The sequence below is a fragment of the Miniopterus natalensis genome, chromosome 15 (assembly GCF_054644295.1).
Source record: "Miniopterus natalensis isolate mMinNat1 chromosome 15, mMinNat1.hap1, whole genome shotgun sequence".
NCBI lineage: Eukaryota > Metazoa > Chordata > Mammalia > Chiroptera > Miniopteridae > Miniopterus > Miniopterus natalensis.
In genome coordinates this window covers 25,260,259-25,279,068 of record NC_142095.1, presented here as the reverse complement: position 1 = coordinate 25,279,068, position 18,810 = coordinate 25,260,259, and the positions used below count along the sequence as shown (strand labels likewise).

Genomic DNA, 18,810 nt, shown 5'->3' with positions numbered 1-18,810 from the left:
GGATTAAAAATAATAATATAAAAAATAAACAAGTAATGTCACTATTTCTTACAGACCAGCTTTGTCTACAGGCTAGATGGGACAACTTTATGTGTTACATGCTTTCTAATCCCTGCTCATATCTGCTTGGGTTAGTAACTCAAGCAAGGTAGGCCAATAGTATTTTCTCTCCTGGGGATTTGGAATTGAAGTGCTAAAACATTGTCAATTAGCTGAAAACTCTGGGTCTTAAAGGTCCTACAGATCTGATGGCTGAAGCCACTGTTTTGGGGCACCCATGCTAAGCAACACGACAGGAGAAAATGTGTTAAGAAAATACAGCAGATGAGAGAGAGAGAGGAAGGGAAGGAGAGAGGGAGATATATGTTCAGTTTCCATGATGGCTGGGTTCACTTAGTAAAATTGGAGTGAACTGATGTGCTCTATTTTTACTATAAACAACCTTTTTACTTGTATATTTTTAAGTGGATGTTTATTCCTTAAAACCAATAAATTTCTATGACATACAAAAATAAACACCTTCACTGATAGTCTCTCTCCATCAGTTTTTCTTTAAGCTCTTGCTTTCATAATACTGTACCTCCTTCCCTCTTTTGGTCTCTCATTCCATCTTAGTAGCAGAAACATCTTAATCATATGTAATGGATACTTACCATGATTTTTTAGCTGTCCATTTCTTTGCGACATTCTAAGCTTTGATTATAATGAGGGTAGGAGGAGCAGTACATGTGCCCATCTGCCTACATTTAAGACCAAAGCAACAACACAGATTGAAAGGAGGGAAATTATACCTTTTTCAAAGTGAGTAGAAATGCTGTGCTTGTTAGTTAAAGAGCCCCATCATATGACAAATCCTGTCCCTACACTCTGACGATGGTAACATATCTTTTCCAGGCTGGCCATTCTGGATCCAGGCCTAATCTGACAACAATCAGTATAATTTCAGTAATTAGGCTAAAAATGGATCAGTGTTTCCCAATCTTTTTGACTAATAAACCTTTTAAAAAGTAATATTGCAAAACTCCTTAGGAATATTTGAAATCATCTAAAAATTCTTTTATGACACATGATAAAGCAATTTCAAGTAAAAATATTTTATCTTAGATCAGCATATTATTAAAGATTTATTATAAGGTTAATGTGGCAGTTTTTAATTAAACTGATAGTATTTAAAAACAAATTTTGATTTCCACTCACAGTAGATGAACTGTTTTATTATGTAATGAAATTCATGTTATTAAAACAATATTGAGAAATGAGGAGTTCCAGCTAAGTTACTTTTCCAGAAGAATTTAATTTTGATTTACCCCCATAAGTCCTGGAACTTTTAAATGTTTTAAACATTTTAATGAAACCATGTTATATAATGTACACTATCTTCTCAAACAGAACATATTGCACAAACTGGGCATTGTTATTAGTGACTCAGGATCATTATTACAAATATCCATTATTATAACAATTGCTTAAAAACTGTGAAGTCTGTAAAACTGTCTGATTCTATATTCAATGCTTCAGCCAGCTGTGTTTTTATGGTACTGCAGTTCCTTTTTGTGTTTTGTTTAAATAATTTTCCTGTTTCTCCCTTGCTGTCTGGTAACTTTTATTAACAGTACCATTACTTTTTCTACTTCCCACTTTTCAATAAACTCTGGGAAAGCATGGGGGGGGGGGGAAATCTACTGATGTAAATGTTAATCTCATGTGAAAAATACCTTCACAGCAACATTCAGATACATTTTATCAAATATTTGGATATCATGGCTTTACCAAAGTTGATGTATAAAATTAGTCAACACACCCAGCAATTCCACTCCCAGGTATACAGTACATCCAAGAGAACTAAAAACATATGTCCACATATACCAACTATACTTAAGTGCTCACAGCAGCATCATTTATAATAGCCAAGAGATGGAAACAACCCAAGTGTCCATCAACTGATGAATGGTAAACAGAATGTAATATATACATGGATTATTACTCAGCAATAAAAAAGAATGAACTGAAACACAGTACAGCACAGATGAAACCTTAAAAGCATTATGTGAAGTAAAAGAAGCTAGACAGAAAAGGCAGCATAGTATATGATTCCATTTATATGAAAGTTGTGGAATAGGCAAATCTATAGAGAGGGAAAGTAGATTAGTGACTGCAAAGGGCTGGGGGGAGAGGGAAATGAAGAATAACTGCTAATGGCATGGGGGTTTTTTTTGGGTGGTGAAAATGTTCTGAAATTAAATGGTGGTGGTGGTGACGGCTGCACAAATCTGTGAATATACTAAAGAATTTTATGGTATGTGAATTATATCTCAATAAATCTGTTAATTAAAATCATGTTACTTAAAACCATCAAAATATTAAAAGATGGATTTACAACAAACTGTATTAAATTATAAGGTGGACTTACAGCCAAATGTATATTGAAATATAGTCTGTAGGCTGACATTTAATTTGTATTATAGTATCCAAAATAAACAAACTGCTTTTATAACCTGATACTTAAAATTCTTCCATTTTGAGTTTATAAAAATCAAGTGCTTATTTTGATAATTTGGAGATTTAGCTTTTAAATGTCAAGGTAGAAGAAATAATTTCATGCTGCTCTTTAGGAGAACCCCTCAGCAAATGATACACTGTAGATCTTTATTATCAATAAATGAAAACCCAAATTGGATAGAATAACCCTATATAATTTTTTCATATTTTCAAGTGTTTAAAGATTTATTTTTTAGAATTTTAAATACCTAAAGCAGAGTGTGATCAATTGTAGTAAAATAAATATCCAGCTGTGTACAAAACCAGTTGCATAGTAAGTTGAAAATGTATTCTTTTTAGAACAAACCTCTTATTTAATACCACATGAAGTCTTTAAATTGACAATCCATTTTAGAAATGAAAGCATCTTCATGAGATTCAACAGAGTATCTTTACCTTGCTATTTGTATTTCGCGAACCAATCTGAAATTACTTCTCTAGAGTGACCTTAAGAATAGTAAATTTGACAGCAGGCAATAAAAGCAAAAATACACGAATGGGATGATATCAAACTAAAAGGCTCTTGTACAGCAAAGGAAACCATCAACACAAGGAAAAGACAATCTATAGAACGGGAGTAAATATTTTCAAATCATATATCTGATAGGAGGTTAATATCCAAAATATATAGAGCACTCATACAAATCAAAAGCAAAAAACTCCCAAACAATCCAACTACAAAATGGAAAGAGGATCTGAACAGAAATTTTTTCCAAGGAGATATACAGATAGCCAACAGATACATGAGAAGGTGCTCACCATCACTAATCAGGGAAATGCAAATCAAAACCACAATGAGATACTTATCACCTCACACCCATTAGAACAGCTGCTACCAAAAAACAAAAGATAAGTGCTGGTGAGGTTGTGGACAAAAGGGAACCCTTGTACCCTATTGGTGGGAATGTAAAGGGAATCCTTGTGCACTATAGGTGCAGGCACCATAGAAAACAGTATAGATGCTAGGCTAGCATGGCTCATCAGCTGAGCATCAACCTATGATCCAGGAGACAGAGGTTCGATTCTGGGTCAGGGCACAAGCCCGGGGTTGCGGGCTCAATCCCCAGTAGGGGGCATGCAGGAGGCAGTTGATCAATGACTCTCTCATCATTGATGTTCTCCCTTCCTCTCTCTAAAGTCAATAAAGATATATTGAAAAGAAAAGAGTATAGAGGTTCCTCAAAAAGTTAAAAATAGAATTACCATATAATAAAGCAATTCCACTTCTGGGTATTTATATGAAGGAAATGAAAACACTAACTTGAAAAGATATCTACATCCCCATCTTTATTGAAACGTATTTACAATAGCCAAGACATGGAAACAACATGCGTGCGCGCACACACACACACACACACACCAGACTATTATTCAGCCAAAAAATGGAAATCCTGCCATTTTTGACAACATGGGATAAACCTTGAGGGCATTATGATAAGTGAAATAAGTCAGACAGAGAAAAACAAATACTGCATTATCTTACTTATATGTAGAATCTGAAAAAACAACAAAAACACAACAACAACAAAACAAAACAAACTCATAGATACAGAGGACAGGTGGTTGCCAGAGGTGGGAGGGTGGGAGGTAAAATGGATGAAGGTGGTCAAAGGTACAAACTTCCAATTATAAAATAAAGTCCTGGAGATGTAGTGTGGAGTAAAGGTCTGATTAGTGTGAACTGAAGAAAGACTGGTGGGAAGGAATTGGACTCAATGAATTAGACAACAGTAGAGAAGAACAGATTTAGAGGGGACTGCAGGGTCAAGGCACTGTATCTCTAATACTTAGTACTGTGCCGGTCACATAGTGATAACTCAATAAATATTTGCTGATTGAACTAAGTGAGGTCACTAGCTACTGAATGAGAAAACAGTCTTAGTTCTAGAGATTTAACAGCTGGTACAATGAAATGTGAGGATTCTTGATCCAATAAAAAGAACTGCCTTGATTCTCCTACTCTGCCTAAAAACACGTTAGTCTTGAAAACTATGCCTTACACACCTAGAATAGATAACCCCAAATTTGAGTATAGAAATAGCAACAGAATTTGACAAACACATGCCCTACAAGAAAATATACTTTTAATTCTGGATGGGTACAACTTCTGCAATTACCTCTTGCATCTGGGGCCCTGTGACTTTATACCCAGGGGTACAGCAGGGATCCCAGTCCTCTAGTTTGTCATGACTCCCTATGCACTAAAATGGAAGATTTTTGGTGGTTGCTGAAGGACACTAACTTACAGGTGCTTTGTACAAATGAAAGCTATCTGTGGCAAACAATAATGATCACAAATATTTTATTGATTTATACTTTTCAAAGTGATTACACATATACCCTGTCTTTCTAATCTCACAACTTTGTGAGGTATTTTTATCACTTTCATTTCACAAAAGAGAAAACTCAGAATCTGAGACTTGCATAAAAACACACATTTCTTTCAACAACTGGTACTGAGACAACTGGATAGTCACATGCAAAAGAAGGGAGTTGGACCCTTACTTTACACACAAAAATTAACTCAAAATGGACCAAAGACCTAAATGTAAGAATTAAAGGTGTTAAATAACTCTTAGAAGAAAACATAGTGGTAAACTGACATGACCTTGGATTTGGCAATGATTCTTAGATACGGTACCCAAAATATAAGCAACAACAACAACAAAAACATAAATTAGACTATTAGAATTAAAAGCTTTGTGTAAAGGACACTATCAAGAAAGTGAAAAAGCAGCCTATGGTATGGGACAAAATATTTGCAAATCATGTATCTAATAATAAGGGTCTACTATTCAGAATATATAAAGAACTCTTACAACTACTTGACAACCAAAAGACAAACAGCCCAATTGAAAAATGGGCAGCCCAGTCTGTGTGGCTCAGTTGGCTGTCATCCTGTGCACAGGGAGGTCACTAGTTAAATTCCCGGTCAGGACACATGCCAGGGTTAAGGGCTTGATCCCCAATAAGAGAGGCAAGAGGCAGCCTTTCCCTCATCGATGCAATGCTTCTTTATCTTCCTCCCTCTCCCTTCCTCTCTTTGAAATCAATAACTTTTTTTTTTTTAATAGGCAAGGGACTTGAATACACATTTCTCCAAAGATATAAAATGGCCAACAAGCACATGAAAAGATGTTCAACATCATCAGTCATTAGGGAAATGCAAATCAAATTCACAATGGGATATTACTTCACATCCACTAGGATGGCTATAACCCAAAACAAACAAACAAACAAAACCAGAAAATAACAAGTGTTGTTGAGGATGTAGGGAAATTGGAACTTTTGAATATTTCTAGTGGAAATGTAAAATGGTACAGCTGCTGTGTAAAAGTTTGGTGCTTCCTCAAAAAGTTAAACATAGAATTACTGTGACCCAGAAATTTCCACTCATAGGTGTATAGACAAAATAAATGAAACTGGTATTCAAGCAAAAGCTTGTACACATATGTACACTATTTACAATTGCCAAAAGGTGTAAACAACCCAAATGTCCATCTTCTGATTAGTGGATAAACAAATGTGGTATATTCATACAGTGGAATTATTATTCAAAGAAAAGAACACATGCTATAGCATGAATGAACCTTATAAATATTATGCTAAATGAAAGAAGCCAGACACAGAAAGTCACATATTGTGTGATCCCGTTTATATGAAACATCCAGAATAGGCAAACCCGTAGAAACAGAAAGCAGACTGGTGCTTCCCAGGGAATGCGGGGAGAGAAATGGGAGCTTCTGGATAAAGGGTTTCCTTTTGGGTAATAAAAATGTTATGGATTTAGATAATGGTGATGGTTGCCCTACACTGTGAATGTACTGAGTGTCACTGAATTATACACTTTATAATGGTTAATTTTATGTTATGTGAATTTTAACTCAATAAAAAATAAGTCACAGAACTCACACCTGAAAGATCAAGGTTTTGCATCCAAGAACTGACTGCAGTTCCATTCCCCACTCACTTACCTGTCTCCTCTACAAATATAAGCAGCTCTGGAACACCTTGGCAAGAACTTTTCCCTCCATCTACCACCATCCAGGCAAAGTACCTAAGTATATTTGTGATGGTGGAATTCCTACAATTGTCTAAGCATATGAGTTTCTAAACAAAATATTCTCTTTCTTATCACAGACTCCCAGTACAAACCTTTATAAACCAAGGTCTGCTATTCATGTCACAAAGTCATTCATCATAGAGCAGAAGTTAACCACCATCCACCTAACTGATGAACTGATGGCAGCTATGAAGGCTAGTCCCTCACAAGATGATACTCCTATCTGCAAAAAAGTATAACAATGGGGCTTACCCCCTCAACTAATGAACACCATTCTTCACTAATCATCCTTGGCATTTTGCAACCCCTATGGTTTTTTGTTCTGCTGGTACATTACAACTCTTAGAAACATTAAGTGCAAAACTGACCTTTAAGCCTTCCTTTGCCAGGTTAAGGTCACCAAGAATGCAGAAATGCAAGAGACAGAATGGTAGTGGCCATCTACCTGCATGATAACCCACTTTAGGGGGTTTAACACAAGGTCTTCAAGGTAAAAGCATTCACGCAACCTTTTGGAAACCAAAGTTTGTTTAGTGCTCTCTTCCCCTTCCCTCTGAGCTCAACGAGGTTCTACTCCTCAGTCTTCTGTCTATAACCTTTAATCACCATCAATGAAAAAGGTTTCAAAGTTTGAGAAGTTTTACATGCATGCAACTGGAAAACCAAGCTATAATATCAAGTTATTTGGGAAAAATACAGCTGCAAAAAGTACCCCTGGAAATCTGACAGCTAGATACATGTTCCCTGACACAGCCAAGTATTCCATTTTCAACATGCCAACAATCTGGTCTTTGTTCATCAGTTCAATGAGAGGATGATGTCAGGGTCACTGGAACCCAGATCACTACTGGCCTTTAGGAGCATTATAGCTTTCCATATAAGAAAGAGTCTAAGGGCCTAATTTCTAACATCTGAGACTCAAGAGTTCTGGCAAAACATCTCAGTGAAAAACACAAAGTCTCCAAAACAAATACAAGCAAGACCCCTCTGAAATGAGGGAGGGGGTAATCAGGCACCACTGGGTTACCTCCCTAAAAACTTAGAAGTGTCTGGGTAACCAACACACTCTGAGCACCTATCATAGAGACATGTAAGACACCTGTCTCTCCCTCACCACTCCTCCTTTCAGATAAACTTCTCAAAAGATTTTTCCAACATTTATCATTTCCATTTACTTACTTCTTACCCATCTCAATTTGGTTTTTGCCTCTTCCCATCTAAAATGGTTCTTGCTGAGTTCAAAGACCTCATCTTGCCAAATTCAACAGATCATTTTCAATTTACTTCTTTACTTGATGACGCCTACCTTTCTGAAATACTTTTTTCTTGCCTTTTATGACACATCTTAAATTGCAATTAGATTCTAAAATAAACACCGAAGGCAAAAATCAAGCATGGTTTAAATTACTCTTGAATATCCTTTAAATGGCTCATAAGTAAAGCATGCCTGTTTTTTGTGTACATAACACCACACAGTAAATGAACAGCATATAAATACAAAACAAACAGGGAGTATAGATGCAAAATAAAACTTCATTCTCTCTCATCTAATTAAAAACACCTTCAAGTAGATTGGGTTAGATTTGCATGCTTTAACTGCAAGCAAGGGGCAATTCCACTGTACTTTTCTGGCCACTTCTCACCCCTTTCCTGGGGCTGCTACCCTCCTTTACCCAACTTTGAAATCTTGAGCTCTTTTCTCTTCTTAATCTCTATCAACGGTTCCCAGTTTCCACTGCTCAGTGGAATTACCTGTGGAACTTTTAAAAATCCAAGGCTATAATTTGGAACAAGTAAACAGAAATAGAAATTTCTGGAGTGGGCTCCAGCATCATTATTTTTAAGTCATCCGATGTTTCCAATGTGCAGCCAAGATCAGAATCACTGTTTTATACTCTTTTCCAAGAGCAGGGACCACACAATTAAATGACTTCTGGGTCTGAGAAGTATATGAGCAAAGTTGGCCAAGCATAAGTTTTAGGGAGTGGTGGATTCTTTGGTGAACTAGAAAGCAACTGGAATCAGCTGTGACTTAGCTCCAATCAATTAGTGCCATATGGGAAAGTCAGAATAGTAGAGCCACATCTCCTTTTTAAAGAAAAATCCCAAATCTGGATTTTCATGGGAAATCTTCAGATTTTAAATTATGGGCAACTAACTAAAAATTAAACAACAAAAGCCACTATATTAGAAAAACAAAACACATCCGTAAGCCAGATTCAGCTGTGGGCTGCAGGTTTGCAACCCACTGCCCTTGGTAATTCCATCCACACCTTTCAATTTCCACCTAAAAATTGTGTCCCCAGTTCAGCCCACTCCTCTGCATTTGAATGATCAGATGCTTATATGACATTTCCACTTGAGAGTCTCACCAGTCTCAAAGTGAAATGTGATTTAAATCCACCTTAACACTACTTATCTTTCTAGTGTTCTTTGTCTCAGCTAACAACTCCACCATTCTCCTGGTTGGGTAAGCCAGAACACAGGGAGTCATCCTACACACTTATTTCTCCCTTTCACTGCTTGTGCCATATCTATCATCAAATTCTATCAGTTATGCCTAAATACATCTCCTGTATCCATCTACATCTCTCCACCTCCTCTGCTACCACCATGATTCCAGCTACCACCATGATTCCAGCTACCATCTTTTCTCCTCTACTTTTCCAGTGTATTTGTTGGCTCAGGCTGCTATAGCAAAATACCATAGACTGGGTGGCTTATACAACAGGAATTTATAGAATTTCCAGATCAATATACAGCAAGGTCAGTTTCTAGTCAGCACTCTCTTCTTGGCTTCTCACTGTGTGCTCACATGGCCTTTCCTCCCTCCTCTTCTTACAAGGTCACCAATTGATCAGATTAGGGTCCCAACCCGATGACCTCATTGAACCTTAATTACTTCCTAAGACTATCTCCAAATATAGTCACATTGGGGGTTAGGGATTCAAAATATCGATTTTGGGGGGAACACCATTCTACAGCACACAGTAACCTTAATTTAGGGTATGTTGTCTCCCACATTCACTGATTTCCTTCTAAATCCTTTTCTCTAATATGACCAGAGTGATCTTTTACAAGCACAAATATTAACAAATACGCGTGTGTACACATTTGACTCAACAATTCCACTTCTAGGAACCCATGTTACAAATATATTCACACACCTGAACTGGCACAAGCATAGTATTATTTGTTACAGTAAGTTATTGGAAACAACTTAAATGTTCATCAAAGAGTGGTTAACCTGTGGTATATCTATACAATGGAATATTAGTCATTCAAAAGAATAAGGAAACTATATTGAAATAGAAAGATTTCCAAGACATTGTTCAGAGAACAAAACAAGAAACAGAACAGTGTGTACAGTATGCTACCATTTTTGTAAACGGGAGGAAAGAACATGCATTTGCTTGAATGCCCACAGAAAATGTCTAGACATATGCCTCCTAAATATATATTCTATATCCATCTACTTCTCTCCATCTCCTCTGCTATCACCTGAGTCCCAGCTGTTTGTTACAATAAGTTACTGGAAACTAGTAGCAGTGGTTATCCCTTTGGGAGGTGTAGGGAAAATGGCAGTTAGGGAGGAAGTAGGACCAATAAAGACATTCTGATTTAATGAGCTTGGAGAATGGGCCAGGACTAGTATTAAGTACTTCTTGTGATTCTAATGAGCAGGCTGAACTGAGAACTGCTGCTTGAGACAGCTTTCACTTACTTTCCCAGCTTCATTTTATATCATCCCGCACCTATCACTCTCCATGCTCCAGCTGCACTGGCCTCTAAGTTCCCAGAAAGGTCCTGTTCCTTTTGTGGGAGTGTGGTCCCTCTAAGCTTCACCTTATAACTTCTATTTATCCTCAAAGTCCAACTCACCTTAAAGTTTATTTCCAAAGGAAAATTTCCTAGTTTTCAAACTAGGTCAGGACCCCTGTTTTATGTAGTTAGAATATCCTGTACTTCTCCCAGAATTTATCACAATTGTCATGGGATAATTGTATCATTATACATACATGCATCTTTCATTCTTTGGACTGTAATGTCTAGGAGTGCAAAGACTACATCAGTTGTTTTACCACAGGATTCCCAGACCTAAATAGTGTCTAGCTGGCAAAGTAGTCCCTTCTTCAGGTATTTGTCAAATAAATGAATAAGACTGCTCCTACCCTCAAGCTTAGCATAGTAGATTAAATCAACACATAAGCAAATGAAGACAATGCAGTGTCACTGGTGTTAAGGTTGTAGTCTGTTTAGAGCAGTGGTTCTCTGGTGGGGTTAATCGGGGCCCTCCCAAGGGCAATGTCTGGAGGCATTTTTGACTGATACAACTGTGTGGGTTGTGTGACTATTTGTCACAACTGGTGGTGTGTGTGTGTGTGTGTGTAAAATACTGGTTTCCATTAAGTAGAGGTCAGGAATGCTGCTAAACATCCTATAATGCACGGGATAACCCACCACGAGAATGAACTATCTGGTCCAAATGTCAACAGTACCAGGGACAAAACCCTCTAACTTAGAGAGACAATGATAATGCCCAAAAGGGTGATCAATTCTTCTCCGGGCAGTAGTTTTTGGGGGAGGGATGGAGCAGATGTCAAAAAATTTAAGAGGGTAAGTATACATAGCTTTAGCTGCATACTGAAAGGTGGCAAGGGCCATGGCCATGGAAACTGTCTGCCAGAGGTAATGAGGAGCCTCTGAAGAGTTTAAAAGCAGAATTATGGCTTGAACAGGTGCACCTTTAGTATCCCACACTCCAAAATTACTCATCAACTTTATTCCCTTCTTGCTGAAACAAAACTTTCATTCTCTTAGGGCAGCTGGTTTCAGCTAAACATTAAGGCCAAATTAATTCATCTTAGAATAAAGTCTGATAGCTCCTTCCACTCCAGAATGTTAAGCTGCATTTTAAAATATGCAAATACTTATGAATACAAATAAATCTTTAACTGCTTAATGTTCAGGTTGTTAATGGATAAAGCTATTTTTGAACCCCAACAACCAGGTTAGTCCCGGTAAAGTTCTCTGTTTTTAAAAGACTGCACTTTTGTTTCCCCTGTCCTCAATTTCTGAGCTCCCAGGTTTATTAAAAAGATTCCAGTTTTTCCCACAAGTATCTCATGTTATAAGTTAGTTCTCTGCCAGAGAGGATAGGAGAGCCATTTGGATAGAATCAATGTCAATAAATTGTATGTATAAATTAGGACTGGTCTACAGATTTTTAAAAGGCTTTCACTAACAGTCATGGATACTACTAAAAGGAATGAAAATGAGATAATTGTTAATGGCATCACCAAGAAAGAAAACTGTTTTACTACAACACAAGCCTGCTGCCTACTGCGCTGGATGCACATGCTCTGACCTAGTATGGCAATTCTTAGGGTCTCAGCACTGGGTGCTCTGTTTACAAGAAACTGAGGCCTGAAACTAATGAAGAACAAAGAGAAATGCCTGGAACCAAAGGTTTGGGGCTGTTTTCTACATAAATGATTTGAGAAGGGACACTTCCTCAGTTTTGGACGGCACCACAAATCACGTTTTGCTTACGTGTTAAGAATTTTTATTTCATGCCTTCAGACCATTTCCTAATAAGAAAATACCTTATAATTTACAAACAATTTACCCTCCCTTACATTTGCTCACCACTAAAAATGGATAAAATTTCCTTAAGCTTTACCAGAGTCGGAGGATTGAGAATAATATGAGCACAGCAGAGTTCAGATGCAACATCAACTACAAGCTGGGCCAGCTGGTTTCCATCGAGAGGTCTCCCAGGAGAAAGCCCCTCGGAGGCGGCGGCCGGGTCGGCGAGGGAGTGAGACCCACCGGGGCGGCCCGAGGACGGCCGAAGGGCTGGGCAGGGGGTCTGCCGGGCCTCCGGTTACCTTTGTTTCAGGTACTCCCACTCCCAGCCAGGCTGGGGATCCCGCCCAAGGCCCGGAGCTGGTGACACATCCTTCTTTGGCCAAGTCGGGCCGAGGTTGGGCAGGGGGCGGGGAAGGAAAATAAAGCCTCAGCGCCTAACGACGTGACTCTCAGTTCTTCCAAAACGTTGGCATTTGTTTCTCTGCCAAGCTTTCCGGTTAACAAGTTCCCGAGGGCTGCGCGGGCGAACTGGCCTAGGAGACCCGCAAGTGGGAGGGAGCAGGCCGTCCCCCGCCTTCTCTCCTCTGTGGGCGCCCCCGGGGCAAGCGGTTTCCACACCTCCCGGGCTGCCACGGCCCGGGACCGACCTGGGCGTGCGGACGCACCCGCACGGCCTCGAACCCCGACTTCCACAGCTCCGCCTGCCGAGCCAGTGCAGGGAGACCCGGCCGACCTCTCCTGCCAGGCCGGTCCCCGCCCCCAGGCTCCGGCCCCGCCCGCCCGGGCCTTCGCGTACCGCCCGCCCCCCGGCCCCGCTACAACCCTCCGGCCGGGCCCGCGGAGCTTGGGCTCCAGGCCGCGCGGCGGGCGTCCCGGCGCCTACCTTAGAGCCCGTGGCTCCTCCTGCGGCTGCCGCCTCGGCTCGCGGACGGCGCCTGCTGCCAAGGCTCCCGGCGGCGCGGGATATGGAGCTGCGAGTGTGGCGCGTGAGGAGCTGAGGCCCGAGCGCGCCCCGCCCAGCAGCCCCTCCGCCCCTCACTGCCCCTCGTCCCCACCCTCGGCTGGGGCCCGGCGCCCCGCCCCGCCCCGCCCGCCAGGCCCCGCCCCACCCACGGACCCCGGCCAGGAAGGGGGCCGCCAGGGGCGCCGCGAGAGCCGCAGCAGCCGCTGCAGATGCAGTCCCGTTTGGCGGCTCCGCGGGGACGCTCTTCGTAGTACTTACTGTTATTTGGAGATGCGAGTCTCTCGGATTTGTTATTACTCTGGTTGTTATTATCATTATCATTATTGTTATTGTCATTGATTGTTTTGCCCTTCTCCAGCAGACTAGATGGTTCCTTTGAGGCCGGACGCAACAGGACGGGTTGCTTTCGCCTCGGACTGGATACTCCCGGCCACTCCCACCCACCCAGTGGCCCGCACCTACGCCACTTTTCGCTGTGAAGCAGTGAACAAGTTGAAAGAGATATTTATTTTTAACTGTTATATTGTTAAATATAACACAAATACAGAAAGCTATATAAAACCAATGCACAATTTAATGAAATATTCTGAGACATACCCTCTTATAACCACTTCCCAATTAACACTGGGTAAAATGGTCTGGCTTAAAAAAACACCTCATCGAAAGCTGGGAGAACACAGCCTGGGAAGCACCTCCTAAAATTGTCCTCCTGCTAACTGCCACAGGAATTCAGACCACCTGGCCATAATTATGTGCTCTCCAAGAACACATTTGTAAAATGGAAATTTCCCCAGAATGAGGAACCTCCAATTAAGAGTGTATTTGTGAAATTCTTAATTAAAAAGATAAATGATAAATGTATATACATACATTAAAGAACTTAATCAATCATGAGATTGAACAGCATGAGTAAGCAGCACCTAGGGGTGGGGGATGGGAAGTATGCAAAGACTTAAAAATAGCCTAGGAGTAGGTGGCCTGTGAGGACTGATCCTGGACACCTGGACCATATTCACTCTGTGTGTCACTAGCAGCTAACACATGATAGATGCCATGTGTGTGTATTTATAGTGAAAGGGAATATATATACATACATATGTGCGTGTATAACTACAAAGCAAGTTTTGCCTACTGAACAATTTCATCTAAGTTCAATTCTTCTAATGGTTAAAATGATGAGCTCTGTGAGACGCACTGATGCTTTGGAAAGAGGCCACTATACTTTATACTGCTTTCCACTTTTAAAAAAGCCCTTTCACATGCATTACGGTATCTTATCTGAGACTGTCAACAAAAGTTTGTTGACACCTATCTAATGCCAACAAGGGTCCCCCAACCTGGGGTGCAGTAAACGGAGAAATTTTATCCCAGTAAACAGTTTGCAAATCAGGAAACACAGCCTCATGCGAAAACCTGGCGACCAAGGGGATACGAGACATACGGGAGGCAGACTTTCATAGACAAATCACCTGCCCTGGTCCCTGATTGGTTTATTTTTATGCAAAAGAAGAATCCAAATTTTTGCAGTTTGATTGGTCCAAATATCATGTCCTGATTGGTCGTTATGGAGCTGCTGTGATTGGACAGTAAAGATGCAAATGAGGATATAGTTTCCAAGCTCTGATTGGATGGGGCAGGTCTCAGCCCATTGGTTGTTAGATGACTTTAGGAACTTCTTTATAAAGGCCTGTTCAGAACACCGTGCAGGAGGCTCGGCCGCTCAGTCTGTGGCATTTCCCTGGCATACAATGTGCATGAGAGGCCTTTGTCAGCAATGGCTGCCAGACTCTGGTATCACTTTGGGCCCAATTAACCACGAGGAGTCCTCTTTCGTAGGTATATTCCTTCTTGGGGTTCATAAAACATAGAGCCTTCCCATGAAAAAGGCGGGCCAGGACAGAGGACTTTGCAAAGGTCGCAGTGCAATGCTTTCTTGAGAAGTACATAGTTAACTATGAAGCAATTTCAGTACTGCTGACCTGCCAATCCCTGCTGAATTCCTGGTTGTCTTGACAGTTTTATTGCCTCAGCTTTTACAATAGAACTCCTTTGGCTCCTTTGGAATACAGTTATAGAAAGCACACAACGTCTAATAGGAAATTTGATTCAATGTGATGGAGTCAGCCTCTCTATCAGGAGCACTTTGGTGAATTGTAGCTGGAGAGCAGCCGATTTGCCATTATTTATTGAGCACCTTGGATCTGTGGTTGGTAGTGGAAATACAAAGAATAGAAAATGAGTAATACACAATCTTTGCTCTCAAGAGTTTAGGCCAGCCCAGCTGTTGTGGCCCCTGCAGTTGAGCATCTCCTATACTACGGTTCATTAATTCATTCACCTGCTAACGGCCATTTGGGTTACTTCCAATTTTTGGTTATTACAAATAAGGTTGTTGTGAATACTCATGTATGAGTCTTTTTATGGACATATGCCTCCATTTTTCTTTTATATATCTAGTAGTGGAATTACTGGGTCATGTAATAACTGTGTGTTTAAAGTTCTTGATTTTCTTTGCTTGAAGGTTATGGAGATGGTTTTTTGGGGCACCAGGATGTGGAAGAAGTTGTTTCTTTAATTATTTTATCATTTGAGTTTTTTATGAAGCAAGATTTTGTATATAGAAAGAAAAAAAGCCCACCAAAAACACTTAGAGTGACTTTTGTTTATGTCAAATTTATTAAAGGTATCCAATTTTAAAATTTAGTTTTCCTTAGATTAAACGTAATTCTAAATCTAATTGTTTTATTTATAAATGTAGCATTTTGTTATAACTTACAATTAATTTATAAATGATAGATTAAGTTCCCTAAACATTTATTTTTCACTTGATTGAATTCTTAGATATTTCAAACTACAACTACAAGTGTAATATATTTGATTCTCTAAAGCACTTCAAATATTCAACAAACAAGCTCACAAACTTAATAAACCAATATTCCTAATCACCTAAACTATATTCACAAATTTAATAACTCAAAAGTTATAGAATTAGGGCCTCAGTTCTCTGAAAAAGTCCAACAGTTTACAAACATAATCAATTCAAATTTTACACATCTCAAATTTAAAACCCCAGTCTACTATCAATTAAATTGCTTTAGACATTTCAAATTAAAATCACAAGTCTAAATTCAACATTTCAAATACCTTATCTGTCAAACAAAATACACCCAAATTGCCAAGATGTTTAAAAACAACAACTTGTTCTTGAACTCAACCCAAAAAGTGTTAAATCTTAGGTTTGAGTCACTTCTCCACTCTTACTGGGAGGCTACGTAAGGTTGGCTAGTAGAAAAAATTTAGCTAAAGTGAGGAATCATAAATAAATAATAGTTCAGCACATAGTTTAACATTTTAAGTTAAATGTTTAAGACATATAAATATTTAGTTTAGAACATATAAATAAACAGTCATTTTCCATACTTACTCTTTGAGTATAAGTCTGTTAACTGGAGCTCCAAGACATCTTCATTGCATAAACCACTCTCATGCTGTATCCTCTATGATAGTGATTTTCAACCTTTTTCATCTCACGGCACACATAACCAATTACTAAAATTCTGCAGCACACCAAAAAATATATTTTTTGCCGATCTGATAAAACGATACCTAGATATAATTTTGATTGATTTACTAGTAATACTAATAATGGTAATTACCTATCCTTTTTTCTCCAGTGACTTTTAAAAAAATCAGGTGCTTATACTTGTATATAAGGATTTCTACTACCAAGAATTAACCAATAAGATACAAACTTATTATGTGATATAACCAATAAGATGCAACTCTATTATATGAACTATATATTTATGGTTTAAGACAGGGCATTCACACCAGACGGCTATGGTTGGTTGGCTGTTGTCATTTTTTTATTTAAAAATCTAAGGAAAAAAGGTCTGTGTCCCTGACTAAGTACTCAGGAATTGCACATTTTAAAAATTCTTACGGTACATGGGTTGAAGATTGCTGCTCTATGATCTCTAGTTTGGATTATGTTAAAACGGAGCAAAAACTTTAAGCCAGTTGCAAAACAGTGTAAATGTGGATTGATTTTACATTTCCTTGTGATCTTTCATTAAAGCTTGTCTTGTCCACTCCTAGTTTAATATATATATTTTTAGCAAGTTGCTATTATCTAGTCTTTCCAAAGCATTCATCCTAATTTTCACAGAAACAACAATCTTCCTTTCCACACTCATATTTCATGGGCTATATCATATTTAATTAAATTAGGTAAATATAATAAACAAGCACAACTTACACCTGTAGGTTTGGGAACAAACTCAGATGATTTTTGTTTGTGCTCAACTGGTAAAAGCAGAAAATGCCAGCATACTAGAGGGTAACTAGTTGTACGTACTCAGCTGTAAGTTTCCTGGATACCAAATGGCATATTTTACAGAAGAAATAGAGACTGTTGGTTAATTTAGTAATTGAACTAAGTGGAATCTGGTTTAAAAAGCTTATATCATTTTTTTATGTTTTAAAAAATTGAGTTACAATTTACATACAGTAAAATCTGCCCCTTCAAATGTATAGTCCTATGAGTTTTGACAAACACTTGCAGTTGGGTAACCCCCACTACCATGATTGAGATATAGAATATTTCTGTCACCTGCACAAAATTCCCTTGAGCTTCTGTATAATTCTCTGGAGATTCATCCGAGTTGTCACATGTATCTTTAGTTTGTTCTTTTTTATTGCTTAGTAGTATCCCATGGTATGGAAGTACCACAATTTATTTGACTATTTACCTGTTGAAGAACATTGAGTTGCTTACAGTTTGTTGCTATTATGAAAAAACTACTAGGAACATCCGTGTACAGGTTTTTTGAGTCAACATAAGTTTTCATTTGTCATTGTGCTTTAAATTTTTATTTCCCTAATGGATAATGACATTGAACATGTTTTCATATATTTCATCTGTACAGTGGTACCTCGGTTTTCGAAGTCTCCATTGGTGAACATTTTGGTTTACAAATGGTAAACCTGGAAGGAAATGCTTCGGTTTTCGAACACGCCTGGGAAGTTGAACGGGCCACACGGCTTCCACTGAGCGCAAGATCCTGAGGCCTCGCTGTCGGCTGTGGATCCCTCGGGTTTTGAACGTTTCAGAACCCGAATGGTCTTCCGGAACGAGTTACATTCCAAAACCAAGGTACCACTGTATATCCTTTTTGGTAAAATGTCTGTTCATGTCTTTTGCCCATTTAAAAAAATTAGATTATTTTTTCAATGTTGAGTTTGAGATTTCTTTATACATTTTAGATACTAGTCTTTTGTTGGATATGTGGTTTGCAAATATTTTCTCCCAGTCTGTAGTAGCTTGTCTTTTCATTCTCTTAATAGAGTTTTTTTAAGAGTAAAATTTTTTATATTTGATGAGATCCAATTTATAAATTTTTCCTTTCATGGCTTATGCTTTTGGTGTTAAGTCTAAGAACTATTTGCCTAGTCCTCGGTCCTGAAAATTTTCCACTGTGTTTTTTTCTAAGTTTTATAGCTTTATATTTTACATCATAGCCAGGATTCATTTTTGAGTTATATTTTAAACAGGATGTGAGTTTTAGCTTGAGGTTCATTTTTTTTTTGGTGGTTGTTGTTGCTGTTTTTATTTTTTGCTTATGGGTGCCCCATTGCTACAGGACCATTTGTT

General features: G+C 38.8%; 1 protein-coding gene across 2 annotated transcripts in view; it reads right to left on the bottom strand.

The window, feature by feature from the left end:
* PPP2R3A (protein phosphatase 2 regulatory subunit B''alpha) overlaps positions 1-13,146 on the bottom strand; it is a 121,203-nt gene extending 108,057 nt beyond the window's left edge. Inside the window, exon 1 of one of the 2 annotated variants that reach the window (XM_087824948.1) lies at positions 13,077-13,146. The gene's annotated coding sequence lies outside the window, so the exon portion shown is untranslated. Of the gene's footprint in view, positions 1-12,284; positions 12,386-13,076 lie in introns of those variants that run through there. The other variant, XM_016224345.2, reaches the window with a different exon arrangement.
* Positions 13,147-18,810: the final 5,664 nt, after the last annotated feature.